Below are 14,974 nucleotides of genomic sequence, written 5' to 3' on the forward strand. Positions count from 1 at the left end.
GTGCAACTCTCTCTGTAGTTCTAGGAGGTAAAAAAATAGCGGGTCTTGCTGGGTGGTTTTCTACTCTACCCCTCCCATGCCCTTTTTAAAAATCAGTTTGTAATATAGTTCATGGCCCAGCCTCACAAATAGCTTTACTGCTACAACTCAGGGAGTAGCATGGGAAAGCTGTGGCCTTAGCAGTTAAAGAAATCTGCTGAGTTACACAAAATTTCTTTTTAAGCTATGAGGAATAGAAAGATTACTATCCTGACTTTACCATGAGTATATTCTCTAGGTTCAGTTTCATTGATGGTATATATTATATTGGCAAGAACTAAAAAATCCCCCATCTGAAAAAGGAATTCCTTGCCATGGGAGAAGAGCAATTTCTCTGCACAAAAGGTCAGTTTTTATGAGGCTACATGCAACTCTCATTTCAGTATCCTATATCAGTATCAGTCTGTGAGAAAGTTCAGGATAACCCATTGAAGGTGTGAGGGGAAAGATGCTTGGTGATGTTTATTCTCAGCTGTTCTGTGCTGGCAGAGGGCAAGGCTCCCTTGGCAAAGCAAGGAGTTACAAGGTCATGGATTTTACCTGATTTCTGCAGGTAACCAGTTATACCAGCCCAGCTGACAGGAGGTAACTCATTTGCCCATGAAATACACCTCAGCTGACACACTGCAGTGCCTGATGTCACCAACCAGCTCACACCTTGTTCATGCTCAAGCCTCACCAAGACCTATTACCCTGACATTCCTGTCTCTCATGGCTCACTCCAACTAAGCATAGCTAGAGGGGAAAGAGTACATGATGGTTGAGTGGGTGATGTTCCCAGGCCCTTGTAAAGCAGTAATTCAACAGTCTGATCATCTGTCATGTGACAGAACCAGGTTCAGCTCCTTCTGCATCAATAGAATTGTGAGACTGCACCTCCCCTTATACAAGGAAAGTTTTTGCTCAGACCAGAAAGTTGCAGATATTTCCCTCACTCCTCTTTTCTGAAGAGGGTTAGAGATGGATCAGATGAAGTAATTATTGTAATTATTAACAAAAATTACCAAATACTTCTAAATCCGTAAGTGCTGCAATTCTTAAAAACAAATACACAGCTCTCGGCCTCACAATGAAATGATACAACATAAGGATACCTGCTGTAACTGGATGAGTGGCCTCCCAAACATGTACTTGTTCGGCAATTGCAGTTCTTTTTGCTGGAAGGGCTTGGATATTTGCTTTGAAGCTCTGCATGGAGCTAAGGGGAGCAGTTATCACTAACCACTGCACGGCCATGTATTCTTTTCTCATTTTCTTTAAATCCCTTTTATAAAATATTTCATCCTCTTGTAAGCTGCTGCTCTAGTGAGCTGCAGCAAGGTTTTTGTGGATGAGTGCTGTGCTTTGAATACAGAGTAAGCAGTGAGGTTGCTGTGTCAGTGTTTGCCTTGAGTGAACCAGCTCTCACTGTGCTTTCAGAGTTTTCTGCTTCTGTTTTCAAAAGCTTAATAACTATGGTAACAAGTGCTGTTTGTTTTGTTTTCATATTAAAAAAAGATGGCACCACTAAGAAAGCAGTATGTAGTGTCCTAAATAAGAACCTCTGAACTATACAAAGTTTAGTCTAGCTACTCAGTTTAAGTTGCTCTCCATCATAGGCTCTGTGAGGGACACTATTCATCAGCAGTATTCTCATTTCAGACTTTGCATGTATATTGACATTATCCCTGGAAGCTTGACTGGAAGAAGAGGCCATTTAAAAACTGCACTAACACATTAAGATACTCAATAAACACATATGTGTTTTGACAACTGTAGAGCTGTATGATTTAATTTAAAAACTAGCCATCCTTCAAGAACTTGAAGGAGCCTGGCTTTTTTCCCTCTCAAAAGTACAAGAATGTTGCACAGCAATTATTAAAATCACAGAGCCTCAAGGCACAGTAAAACACCTCTGCTCTCCTTAAAATCCATTCCAGAACAAACCCCATCCTCATGGACAGTATGGATAGGTGAAGAATAGTTCAGAAGCAAGGGAGGGGAAGAACACCTTTCAGCCGGATTTAAGCCTCACACTAAGCACCTGAAAGCCCCACCAGTGCTAAAAACCCCTCTGAGAACAAGGCAAGGCAGGCAGAAGAGCAGACAACACTTTGCAAATGCCCAAAATAGGCAGCTCCACTATACTGGAAGGCTGGGTACAGACAGTTTCTCAGACGGATCCCAGCTCAGACAGTCTGGAAAGTCCTGAAACAATGTCTGCAGAGATGTGCAGTGTGAGAGGGACAAGTGTATTTGCCTCTGTGAAAAATACAGAAATTTTCCTGGCCCAGATGCCCCTTAGAAAGAGATGCAGGGTTCCTCGGCTCCCCAGGTGAAAGTGAGAGAAATAGCAGGATATGGAAATTAGGAGCCATCCTGGAAAACTGCAAAGACCATATCCTAAATCACCAGAGTATGACCCCATTGTGTGCAGAAGAATAAATTAATTTGGGTGACAACTCCTCTGCTGCACTCCCCTCTCCTCAAAGACTTTCATGGATATTCACATGTAGGGCAGGATGCTGGGGCAGGAATGGTAGAAGAGATGTAAAATTTACAAATCTGGAAACATTTGAAAGTGGTGCAAGTAAAGGGAGAAGCTGAGGTGTGTGGAGAGTATTGCTTGATCCTCATACACCACTGACTTACTCTTTGCAATTTATCCCAAATGAAGCTGCCTGTGGCTACCAGCAACGCTACAGCAAGATGAGATGCAGAAGAAAATGCTGTCTTTTAGAGAATGTTTTTGAAAAGTAATTGAGAAACAGATTGTAGCTCACAGCCAAATTGCTCAGACTTTTTTTGGTGAGAATGTGACATGGAGAGGTTTAGGTGAATTGGGGCTGTGGGATTTGCCCTCAGTGCTGATCTGAAAAATTCTTATCAAGAACTGAACCTTACCATTTGTATTGGCCCAGCTCCTCCTGCTTTTCAGAAAGCAGTAATTGCACACAGCTTGCTTTACTTTGCTCCAGCTCTCCCCCAGGGAGCCAATACTTTTCATTTCAGTGAACAGAGCTGAAGCTGAGAAAACGAAGCCTATTGTTACTTGAGCTAAAGAGGCAAAAGATGTTTGGAAGTTTTATAAATTTGGCTTAGAAGACAAGAGTCTTTCCTACCCTCACCATCCACTGGGACTAGATGAGCTGCAGGCTTATGTTTTGATAATATGGAAAAATATTCTCCCACAACTGCAAGGGCACCACCCTTCTCCAAACACCTTTGTCCATTGAGCAGACCTCTGGCAGCTCCCTCAGTACAATTAGAGTCCACCTCAAGCACTGCATATACCACGTATCCTGATTTCCCCATGGTGCTCAATTCAGATTGAGCATAAATGAGCCATAACATCTCAGATAGGAAATAAGGCTTCTAACAAGCAGAGAGGATCTGAAACTCTCATTTCACTGGAAGAGTGAATGCGAAAGGTTTATTTATTTTTAATACAGAACTTGATCTAGCATTCTCTAGCATTAGAGTGAGTATTTTCCCACACAACCAAGAGGTTGCTGCCTGTGGCATCACTTCTAGGCCCACAGAGTACCAAAGAATTTTCATGAAGCCAGTAAGCCACTGGACTAATTCTCTGTGCTATGAGCTAACTAGAACCCACTGCAGCTGTATCTCCACTTCCTAACAACTAGCTTTGCACATACTAGAGAGCTGGAATACACAGATCTTCTTAATCCAGTGGAAAGATGCACATTTCAGAGACTACAGAATTTCACAAGATGTGTTGGCAAGACTGTTCTCTGCTTGCCAGAGAGGCTTGATATAACTTTTGCTGCAAACCTTCTTTGTATAAGCCAATCTACCTTGAAGCTGCAGGACACCCTCCTATTCCTTTCCCGTTAAAAAGACATCAGCTGAGCCTTCTCTCTCTGGAGTCCCTTCCACCCACCCCTCTCATTTGCAGAGAGCTGGTTGATCTTGTGAAACTTATGGCAGGTGAGGGGCAGTGTGGGCCAACCATCTTCAGAGACCAGGCCTTGCTATACACCATCTAAGTGCAGGTCTGGGGTGGCCTGACACCTCCTAAGTCCAGTCCCTCTTTGCCATAACCCTCTCCTACTTGAGAAACTGCAATAAGGAGTTTCCCCAGGAAAAAGCACAATGGGACCAGAGATATTCTGCATTACTGTCCTAGATCCTGTGAAAGAAGCACCCTAATCTAAAACTGATTTAAGATACAGCACTGGTTTTAAAGTATTCCAAATGTTTGATACTTACCTTCCTGGCTTGCTGGGAACCTTGCAGACAAATGATATTAGCAAAACCTAAAGGTGTCATGAGTGCATTTGGACATAGAATCTTAAAACTCATAACTGTTTCACACATTACTATAGGTCATTCATCACTCCTGTTATCCTCCTACACAGAATACCCAGCACCTGGGATTCACCTCTTTAGCAATTGGTCCACCAAATTTCTCAGATGCTGTATTCTGCCCCATAAATACTCAATAAGTTTGACACACAAAAATGTTTAGGAACTTCATGTATCACAACTGAACCAAAGGGATCCACACCTCTATTAGCTCTAGAAATGGCATGAAATAAGTGACCATACCAGCACAAGCAAAATGTTGAAAATAGACCCTATTTCTACTTCTGCATTTCTACTTCTGCTGCAGGAATGCCATTTTGAAAGCTTTTTGCAATTGTGAGGGATTAAATTTTTCAAAAAGCTGCTCAGGAAACGCATACTGCCAAAAAAGTCCTAACTTAGGGATTTTGCAAAACATTTATCTGCACATGGTGAAGTTTGGATTTCTGACAGCTCATACATCAGGCAATTCTAAGCCTAGAGGTCCATCTTGAAAGAATTGTTTTTGTTCCCTTTTTTGGCCTTATTATTTGGCTTCTTATTCTAGATCTGTGATTTTAAACAAGCCTTTCTTTCAAAACAAGACATATTTCCTGCTGGAATTTAAACAACAGTCCTACAGCACTACATGAATTATCCCCTTAGACAAATGTCAAAATATATAGCAACTCAAAACAAAATAGTGCCTACTGTCTTCAGTTCAGGCTTACAAGCAATAAACTCCAAGAAGCTCATGTAAAAGAACTTGTAATTGTGTATTTTATACTAAATAGCAGAAATACTTTGGCACCAGAGTGCTAGCATAGAGCGTAAAAAGTATACTTCTCTTGTTCTTTATAGACATCAGACAAATGGATGAAAGCAAAAAGTTTATTTTCTGTGGAGAATTCTGAAAAGCTGAAATAATTCTCTTTTAGATGTTTTAAAATTAAGTGTCTTTAAAACTTATATATATATAGGGGGTTTTGTCAAAAAATTAAAATGTTTAGGCTTTTGAAATGTTTAGATACTTCCCAAAGAAATAAGACGTAAATCTTTAGCAAAACAATTACTCACTAAAATTTTGTTTTAATTTCTTTTTTTTTTCCTTCAATTATTTTGTAAGAATGACATGCATGAGAAAAGTCAAAATTCAGTATGTGGTGATTTGTGTTACTAATCCATGTTTCCTATAGCTTCAAGAGGGTATAAGATATAGGATTAAAATTATGTCACCAAGAAAGCACATTCCCCTGAAAACGCTGAGATTTAGGCTGAAATTGAAGAAAATGTCTTTCAGTGTATAAATCAGTGTATGTGAGGAAGTAAAAATACTAAGCTTGCCCACTGACTTCTGTGTCTTAACATTTTTTTAAAGTCTGGCTTTTCTTTTGTGATCCTGAATTTTCTCATACAGTTTTATATATCCAGGCTTTAATTTCTGTTGCTATAATAGTTTGTACATTTCGTTTTCATTGTGAAGGTTTTGTATAGCTTTACATACACATATAGAAAATGGCATTTTCAATGTCACCACAGAATATTGAAATGAAAAGCTATATACCTTTTGAATGAATTAATTTTTGAACTAATTGAAGTTATTTACATTTTTCATACAGTGTAATCTCCAAGTATCATCACTGAAGATAATGCTCTTCACAGTGAATTTCAGTGCAGCTACAAGCACAGCTTGGTCCACACTCTCTTCAGGGGGTTGCAAAGTGGCCCTGTGCTACATCTTCCCTGTGACACACTTGTAATTACTTTCTGGCCCTGATTTGGTCCTTTGCAACTAAGCAGATGGTCCTGCCACCCCACTGTCCCCTTCTCCATGGAAGACTGTTGTTGGCAAGTGAATCCTTTGTAGATGGAACCCAGGAGAGACACTCACAGTGACAGCTGTGGGACCAGCTAACCCTTGACTAATGGGGCATTTGTGATGGCTGTGGTTTCTGAAGACATTGACAGTCTTGGAACCACACTGACAGCCCTAGAGGGAGGTCTGGTATTTCACACACACTGTCCAGTACATAATTTTTACATTTGGGGGGTTATGCATGGATGCACATGAGCTAGGCTCTCCACAACCATTTTGAACCTTCCTCATGCTTGGCAGTGCAGGTGCATTTACTCTCTATTCCTTAAAAAGAACCAAAACCAAAACACCAGGCTTGGGAGGCCAAAAGCAACCAAGCCACAGTTCTGACAAGTGAATATTAAATTGAGGTTCTGGGATACTGTAATTTTGAGGCAACAAAGTTTGTGATCATCACTTTTCTTGCTTCCAGGTCTCTGAACTGATGACCAAGAGCCAGGTCCTTCTGTCTGGCCACCTGTCACGAGGCGCTGCAGGCTGAGTGGTGGCCTCAGAAGAACTTGTTCACTGTCACTGGTTTTGCAGATTTGCCACATGGAGCTGGCTAGAGTTTGGGAGTCAGTGGTTTGCAAAATAGCTGCTTTTTCTACTGCAGTTAATAGAAGCAAAGTGCACGTCTCAGCAGCAGACTCAGCAGGTAGGACAGATGGCAGCTCTATCAGATTAAAAAATATTGTTATAAAATAGGCAATACCTCAGAGAAGGACCCATTTTTTAGGATTTGTGTAAGAGCATTTTGACATATGTGATGGAGAGAAAACCTGGAGGTCTCTCATCTATAAGCAACTTATTCCAGCTGTTGTTGAGCCTCATTTCCTGACCTCAGGGACCTAACATTTGACACCTACCAGACCATTTTTATCCTTGTACCAGAAACTGAGATAATGGCCTTGTTCTAATGGGAAGCATGACCTCTGAAATCCTGCCCATGTGTAAACACCCATCCTGACCCAGTTTGTACAATTGACACAGCATGGCTGTGCACAGCAGCCAAATAAAATTTCATACACTTAAAATACTGTTGTAGAGTCATATATAGAGTCAACCAGTAGTTGAAGGCAGGCCTGTCTCATTTCTCACCTGCTTGTCACTTGGCTTGGGGTGCTAGTCAAGTGAGCTCTCCTAATTCATCAGATGCCAAATCACCAAAATAATCTCTTCCTAAACAAGACCTAAGCTTAAAGTAAACATATTTTGCAAGTTATTCTTCAATGTGTTTTATCTGTTATTTATCAAATTCTGTTCTGTTGGTTTACTTTATCCTCATGCTTTTCTGCTGCCCACTCATAACTCATGGCACTTTAAAATTAGCATCTCCTGCACTCCTTTAAAATAATGAGTAAGTTTTCAGAACAAGTGTTCAGTTAATATTTTTCCAGTGCTATTCTTTCAGTTTCTATCCTTCCACTCAGACCAATATGCAGCCCACCTGACTACTATTTAATATTCAAGGGACCAGGTGTAAGGAATTTAAGGGTTTTACTCAGACTTACTGGAAAATAAGAGAGGTAATTTTTTGCTTATAAGATGCATTTTTCTGCAATTTTTGTGCTATTCAGGGTTCCTTCTCTAATAGCTCTGAAAACTACAATTGTCCAGACTGTTCTAAAATCTCCTAGGGTTAGAAGACAGGGATGAGAAATGCATGCTGAGTGATTTGTTTTTGTGGTCTTTGAGCCACATATACATATAGATTCCTTATACCCAAACTAAAGAAGAGCTTTCTTTAAGGTTAAATTTGAACAGAAATTTCTGAAATAAAATTTCAGCTCTGAACTTGTTTAGACAGTTCTAATGGCTTGGCACCTCTTCCCAAGCTTGTCACGTGCTCTACTTCTCGTGAAGGAGAGTTGATCTGCGTAATTAAGTGCTTATAACAAAGAATCCAGAGCATAGGTCCCTAAACAGGCATCTCCTCACTGCTCACAAAAAAGATGGATTACCTGACATACACACAAACTGCACTGCTAACATTCATCCTGCCAGTTTTGCTCCATCCTGAAGTGGACACACAGATGCTCTTGAACCCAATTTGCACCTAATCTGTGTCACTCCAGATCTCACTCTTGGCAGGAAGAAGAACCAGCAAATTAAAAAAGCACAGTACTGCCATCTGCTTGATTTTATTTGGAAAAATATGACCTAAGGTTGATGAAAAGGCAGAACGTTTCTCAGCCTATTGTTGAAAAACAAATAAAGCAGATATATGGGTTTTTGCTGGAAGAGACAGGAGGTCCATGTGCATGGGGATCATGTAAGGATCTGGGATAGCAGATGAGAGAAGAAAAACCCTGAATGGGTGAGACGATCAAGTAAGCAGTACAAATTATGAATGCTGAGGTATTTCCTGAATATTCACATCCTGAGTAATGAGATGACTGAAGCCCCTGGATGGATAAGAGCCATGGCTCAGTAGAGTGCTCATAGCACAGCAGGAACCAGATACCCAGGGCCTGGAAAACTGCTCAGTTTGATTTACCCAAAGAGGAAAGCTACCATCAATTGGACTTGCAGTAGAAGACACCAAGACATCAACAGCAATTTGCTTGTGAGTAGTTTAGATGAATAAACTGGCTTAGGGGGAGGGAAAGTGGAATGGTAGATGATGGGGAAAGACACATGTCTCCCTTGTTTTTGATTTCTGTAACTCCAGAATAAAATGGCTAAGACTTTGGGGTACAGCCCAGGACTGCGATTCCTCTTGGCTGGTCAGTTACAAGTGACATGCACAGAGTACTTCAAAGTACAACAATAATCTCCAGTTAACGTCAAGGAGTAAGACATGGAGAGGGAGAGCAGGTAAAGCAATTCAGTTTCTAACCATAGTAGTGTCTTAGGCAAATAAACTCATTTCCCATTTGGCTGTGAACATTTTCCCATGGCAAGAAGTTTACTGAGGGCTATCACTGTTGCCACCTTTGAGGAGGCATCCTGAGCTCCTTCACAGGCACCCAGGGCTCTTTGTTCATATGTGGTCAGGTAAAGCAGCAGAGCTCTCCTGTCTGGCACAGAAACATGGTCCAGCCACATCTTTTCTTATCATATCTGAACTGTGTTTCCTGATAAGCACAGCTCTCTTCTGACTAGTACAATGGGTACAAGCCACCCAGTCAATGCAGCCGGAAAGTTGTCACTGTCTACTTCTGGCTTCAGGGAAAGGGCTGTTGTGGGTTTCAATATTCTAGGGGTGTGCTACAGTCTTGTTATCCACGGGTTTTCAGAGAATTGATCCTGAAACATGTAACTTTTCCACCACTCTGAAGGTGAGAGGTGTGCTGTACAGTCTGTTTCAGAAGGCAGTGAAACATCTATGGGATATCTTTCACTGCTAATGAAGTTGGCTGCTAAGGAGCAAAGCTCTGAGGTGGCAAGATTGAGTTGCAATGGCAGCTGTACTCCTTGAGCCTTCAGGGCAGATATTGTCTCTGCCAGCTCCTCCTTGGCTCCTACCACTCCAGAGGCCTCACTTCATTAGCAGGAAATCACATCTGCTTTGCCAGTTTCCAGTCTGGTATTTTTCTCTGCTGCACCAGCTGTACCCTCCATGACACCAGCACACAAGTGAAAGTTAGCTTCTATTTCTGTTGTAATTTATTGATTGCATATCCCTACGATGGAAAGATAAGCCCTGCACCTGGGAGGGCTGCCTGAAACCCAGAGTGATGTCTCACTCACGTGCACATATGGCTGCAGGTTGGCTCACATTGGAGTCTGCTTGTAGTAATTCCTCCCATCGTTTTGTTTACAGCTCTGTTTCTGCATTTTGCGTAACAGGCTGCGCTAACAACTGCTACTTGGGATTCTCAACATGTGTCTGATTTGAGAAGACAGATACCAATGCAAAAGAAGGCAGAAGTGGCAGCAGATACTGTTGGCACTACTTGTACATAACAAAAGTGAGAACCACAGCTGCTGCTTCTGCTGCACAGAAGAAAATTCATAGATAAATCTGAAGTACTAACCAAAGAACAAGGAGAGACTGGATTTCCTTCAGTACTGATGAAGAGCTACTGAACAAAACTAAAGCTTTTCATTCCCTATGTCTCTTCTGTTTCTTGAGAATGCTTAGAGCTTGGCCACATTCAAGTGCTACATGAAGCCTTAGACCAGCTTGTAATTTTCCCACATGGCTCTTTATTAGGGGGCTTGCACTGAAATACTTGTGATTTCTGGCTTCTTGTTTATACCCCACTTCAAAGCTTCTTAATTACAAAATTCTTTTCTCTGAAGACTTGAATTTTGCTGCATTTGAAAAGAATGAAAAATAATTATCTATCAAGTAATGAAGTATTGGTCCTTAGACTCTTGGCCCCTGAAGAAGTACATAGCATTCATTCTGTCACTGAGACTAAAGCATTTTATATTGTTTTGAGTTTCATGTAAGCAGCTCTCAGAAATCCTAGTGGGAAGAAATAATAAGGGAGGCAGTCAGCATGAGATGCTGTTGATGAAACCATCATTAACAGAGGGATTTGTGAAGCAGAAGAGCAAAATTGTGCACCACCAGCTTGGTCCCACTGATTCCCAAACCCATAGGAGATAAAAATGTCTGCAGAAGTGGGGAGGCTTCTCTATAGCCAGGACATCTTCTCAGTTCCTGCTAGGGGCATCCCTCAGAGCCATTGTCACCAGATGTGGCTCCCAGCTGCTGTCACTACAAAGAAAGACACCCCTCCCAAGTGGGTAACATGAAGATGGGAATTACAATTTCTTTCCTACACATCTACACAATTCTGGTGGCAAAGGCAACCATGATCAGAAGAGGGGGGCTATCATTAATACTCAGTATGAAAACAGGCCTAATTGTCCCTACTCTAGCTGATGCTTTAGGAAAATTCTTTGGCACACCAAAGAATTACTTAGTCCAGAGTAGAAAGCTGAGAAATCTCTTCAGTGACCCTTTTTTCCCCCTTAAATGAAAGTTAGAATTTAAAACCTAAAGCCATTATTTGCTTACATTTACTTTGAAGACCTTTCTGGGATTTTCAGGAAACTCTGTCTTACAATTCTCTCCTTTACAGTGAGAAATTTAAAAATTCCCAGGATTATGAAAACAGAAGGAATTTGCCGAGTTATGTCATATCCAAATGATAATGGAATCATTTCAAGGGAGTCAGTTTTTCCATTTTAGCATTCACTTTAGGACACCCCACCCTTTTCTGCAGTCTTGCTAAAATCTCATTCCTTCCATCTGAGCTGCTCCAAAAAAAATAAAAAATGGAAGTAACTATTTTCCTCAGCAAAAGCTGACTCGGGAGAAAACATTATCCTTTTGAACATTGCACACAGCATGCTATCTTATCAGAAGCTGGATGAAAATATCTTGGAGGCATTTTCTTTTTTCAGTACAGTTACAGGGAGCTTTAAAACTGTTCAATCACTGACAGGCTGTTTCTTTTCAGAGGGATTTTCCTATCTGCCTTCCATTTGATCCCACACTACTTAATATGTGGATGTTTCTGCATCCAACCAATGTATCTAGGCACAGATGGCTCTGTCTCTAGGAACTGGTGGTGGTGGTAACATGAAAAAAGACTAGTTGTAAATTTTATTCCACTGTTGCAACTGTGTGCACAACTCAGCGTATAAAGCAGGGCCCGCTCTGCAAGTATTCTTAAAACTGCCATTAACTCTGCCATCTTCTTTAGAAACACATCTGGTTATTAATCCTCAGATCTCTTCTTGCAGGCAAACTGAGATGACCCTTAGAAAGATTAATACATTTAGTTGGAGGAAGCCATTGCCAGGTCAATCTTTATAAATAGATCTTTGGAAACAGATTTTGGTTGTAGGGCCTTTCCCTCTCCTCTCTTCTGCAAGCCCCATAGAAGGAATTTGAACAGTGCCTGGCTACGAACCCTTGAGCAGCCTGAGGCACAGTGTCTCCATTCCCATCTTCTTCTCCAAGATGGGTATCAAAATGTGGAGCCTGACTGTGTGCAAAGTTATATACTTTTTCCACATACTTCTGAAGGATGCTTTACCGCCTTTCCAAGGACAAAGTTGATGGTGGCCAGAGAGGGAACTCACCAGCTATCTTGGATGTTAAAACACGTTAAACAAATTGGCTCCTCTGATATCTGCCACTGTAGAAATTGTTCTCTGAATAAATACCCTGCTTCTCAGATGTACAAAGCAGTGCACCCCTGCTTTGAGCATCAGCCAGAGCCTTGAGACACAGGGACATCGGAAAATTAGGGCATTTATGGAAACTCAGAGAGCAATAAAAGATGTTTGGAAGTAGCAGCCAAGACTCTAACACTTACTCAGTATGGTCAATGTTGAGGCTTGTTCATCTTCCAATAAACATTAACAATGCAAAAAAATATCTAGGAGGGCTTTTTTGCTTGTTTTGTTTTCAGAAAGAAGGAGAAAGAGAGAAGGAGGAGGAGTGAAGAAGATGAATACTTGTTGGTGCTTGTTTTCAGCATACTAACTGAACCAATTTCAGTAAAATTCCTCATTATCTCAAGAAGTGAGACTAGAGATACTGCCAACTCATAGAAATTGTCAGGACCCACCCTAAAAATGCCAAGATTTTGGCTAAGCCTCTTATTAAAGCTGCCTTAAAAGTATATTCTGCTGTTTGTGAATGTTTGGTAAGCTAAAAATATGTGCCATTCTGAAATGGACACTCATGCAAACAGGTAAGGAGAGGTTAATGTTTCTATGCAAGAGATTTGTACCCAGATAAGGAAATGTGTCTGTCCTGGATTGCCACCCTTTCCCCTGCTGTGGTATGCAATCCTGCGTGAGATATTTCTTGAGCCCTTACCCACACAAGCACACAAACACTTTATAACGCTACAACCAAGTGACAACCTGTGTAAGAAGAACAGGAACATGGGTCAGTTGCAATATTGGCACATTTGCTCTTGAATCTCCATTTCTCTGAACTCCTGTAAACCAGGTTAATAAGGCCTTCACTTTGCCAAGCTGTCTTCATGACCAGATCCACTCCTGCCTGCACCCCCCCCTGCTGCAGCTTGGCTGGCATCTCTGTCCCCTGGACCAAACTGGTCACACACATTCCTTTTGGGAGTGATGGTCATCTATTCTTCCCCTCCCAGCTACTGAAATCTCCTCCTGGTTCCAAAGCCATGACAAATTCAGGCTGCCCTACATGGTCTGTGATTTTGTGATTTACATATCACACGGCTGCTCTTCACACATGAATGACTCATTTTATGTTCAGCAAAATTCATAGTTTAAACCTTGCCCTTTTTGTCCAAGAAGGGGGAAACAGATATGGGTACTCAGCAACTGAGTGGAGCAAGAGAAGAGGTTGAGGGAGGGGGAAAGAGGAAAGGCTTTACCATTCTTCTCTTGTGCTGAGGTGTCTGCCTGATGTAAGGAAGTATCCAGCCAAGAGAAAAATTAGGAGAGAGTGTTAATGAATTTTATTCTACTGTTGCAAATTTTGTGTCCAAATTAACTAATGCATAAAGAAAGACCCTCTACAGAAAGTACTCTTAAAACTGCCATTAGGTCTAGCACCTTCACAAGAAATGTGTCTACCTACAAAGTCTCAGGCCTCTTCCTTTTGGGGAAGCTGAGATAACCACTGCAAGGAATAATACACGTTTTTGGAAGAAGGCATTTTCTTGGTCACAGGCTGATGACCCTGGTTATCTGATGTTGTTAGTCCACTGGGAACAAGATCTGTTCAGAATGATTATCGAAAAACAATATTTTTTTTCCTCTTCCAGTAAAATAGGTGACTATCTTAGAGTCATCAGCACAGCCTAAAGGCATTAAAGGTTGTTTAACAGCCTGGTAGCTTTCCTCAGTGAGCAGGGGCTGAAGTGGGGCATCCCTTTAGGATTTGCCTAGCTGATGATGTGCACAGTTTGACAAGCCCTGCTCTGCCAGCTCACCCCCAGCCGCCTCTAGGTACCCTGCTCACAGGCCTTTCCAAGCCTGAAGTGCCAATATAAACAACAAGATGAGCACTTACCTTGCTCCTGCTGGTGTTTCAAAGAGGAATGAAACATCATGACATGAATTAGCTACAAGCCAGAGTTCATTGTTTTTTCAGATATTTTTTTTTCTTTAAATAAAAAGCGGTGCTTCATTTCAGGAAAGCATCTGGAAACCTTGTTTCCAAATAAACTGCTTTTAGACAAAACTTTGAATGACAAGCTTCTGAATGAAGAGAGCTCTTTATAAGAGCTCTTTATAAGAGAACTGCCAGCAAATAGTAAAATATATCGTTCAGTTGTTATTAGAGCAGCAGACTTAAACAATAAAGTTAGAAGTGTTTGGGCTATACCTGACAATTTAGAGGGACATTCTATCAGAAAAAGCTGTTTGAGTGTGAGGATGAGTGAGGGAGCACTGATAAACCCATGCTACATTCAAACTAACAGCATCTACACAGCCTTGCTAAACAGAAAATTCCATCCCAAATGGAAAGGAGATTGTAGTCACTAGGGCCTGTGTTAATGCTAGTGAAGTTAAATCAGACAGAAAGATACTACACCTATGAGCAGCAGTATCTAAAGCTCCAAGCTTCAGCTGGACAGCAGCCACTAGCCAATCTGACCTGCTGAGCTATTCCTAAATGCCATTAACTCAGCATTGGTATACCAATGCCATTGTGGTGTTAAAGGGTGATCAATTCAGCCTCTGGTTATCAACAGAGAGTGCCATTATGCCAGACTCACAGACCAAGGTAAAATCTATAATGTATAACAGCAATATATCTACTTGTGTCACCGTGGAAGCTCATTTAAGTCTTGTGTGTGGGAAGGCTCTGCATCCTATCAAATC

This window comes from Cyanistes caeruleus, chromosome 1, assembly GCF_971803275.1.
Source record: "Cyanistes caeruleus chromosome 1, bCyaCae1.hap1.1, whole genome shotgun sequence".
NCBI classification, from domain to species: Eukaryota; Metazoa; Chordata; class Aves; order Passeriformes; family Paridae; genus Cyanistes; species Cyanistes caeruleus.